Genomic DNA, 1,287 nt, shown 5'->3' with positions numbered 1-1,287 from the left:
GGCCAAGAGAGGGGTAGGGGAGGTGGGCCAAAGAGACATCACACCTGGGCATCGCACCTGCCCACCTCGTACAGGGCATCCCCTCGACCCAGCCTCACTCTCACACCAAGTCCCTCTATGTCAAGCCGCCTCTGACCTTGGGCCACCCCACGTGCGTCAGGGTGATCAGACTGCACCCAAACAATCTTACTCGTCCAGTTCTCAGTCATCCACCGTAATCCACTCCACACCCCTCCACCTGTCCCCATCGGGCGCTGGACGGCAAATGTCTTTCAAGTCTCGAGATCACCTGGCCTTTCTTCTGAGGCACCTGGAGGCAGGCTCAAGCCGCCAACCTTTCATGGCAGCCAAGCGCTTTCACTGTCGGCACCACCCAAGGACAACGGGGCAGGTCCTCGACGCCTGTCACACTCACGCTGACCGCTGGCCACCCACAGGGTGAGGCAGAAGTGCCCCTGAGGGCTGCACCTTTGTGGGAGCAGGCTGTCCCCTCTGGCTCCCACAGAGCGGCTGGTGGGTTCGAACAGTGGCTTTCTGGTCAGCTGCTGAGTGTTTAGGTCGAGGCACCGGCAGCTCTGTGCTTGGGAATGCTGACCTCTGTATCCTCAGACACCCAGAGGGAGTGGGGACTGGGAGGGGGGGCTATCAGCCAGCCACTCCTCCAAGGACCCCCATGGGAAACTACAGGTCGCTGACCAGGGGGTCCACCAGCCCAGCAGCCCGGGTCAGGAGGGGGGTCGTCTTTCTGTGCAGGGACAAATCTCAAGCATAGGGCCGCCGAGCATGATGGTCCGGTGGGCTCCCCACACCCCCCTGACTCATAAAGAAAGGTTTGGGGGCATCTCGGCATGGTGCTTAGGGAGGAAGGCCAAGGAGTTTAGAAAGATTCTCATGGGCGATAATTCCATTCTGTGGAGTCTTGTGATATAATGAACTCCACCCCCTTAACCCGGTGGAGGCATTTTGGGGGGGCTCCAGGACAAGTGCTGAGAGAGACAGGAGTGCCTTCCTGGCTAACGGGGGGCTGTGGCTCTAAGGATTAGGGGTGGCTCGTGGCGGGAGAAAAGGTTGCCGTTGTCAACGATTTCGTCTTGCTTGGATCCACAACCAATGCTCATGGAAGCAGCAGTCAAGCGATCAAGCGACGTCCTCCCTTGGGTCAAGGTGCTGCACAAGACCTCTCTCAAGTGTTGGAAAGCAAAGATGTGACGGAGAATCATAAAACCCCCAGGCCAGTGTTTCCATTAGACTCCTATACACGTGAGGCTGGAGACGGGACCCAGGAGA

General features: G+C 58.7%; 1 protein-coding gene across 1 annotated transcript in view; it reads right to left on the bottom strand.

Moving 5' to 3' along the window:
- Positions 1-1,287, bottom strand: part of NRXN2 (neurexin 2) — a 99,519-nt gene that overhangs the window by 89,262 nt on the left and 8,970 nt on the right. The gene's annotated exons all lie outside the window — the stretch shown is intronic.

The sequence above is a fragment of the Echinops telfairi genome, unplaced genomic scaffold (assembly GCF_000313985.2).
Source record: "Echinops telfairi isolate 266 unplaced genomic scaffold, ASM31398v2 ScPeMD7_7417;HRSCAF=8455, whole genome shotgun sequence".
Lineage (NCBI taxonomy): Eukaryota > Metazoa > Chordata > Mammalia > Afrosoricida > Tenrecidae > Echinops > Echinops telfairi.
This window is presented reverse-complemented; position numbering and strand designations above follow the sequence as displayed.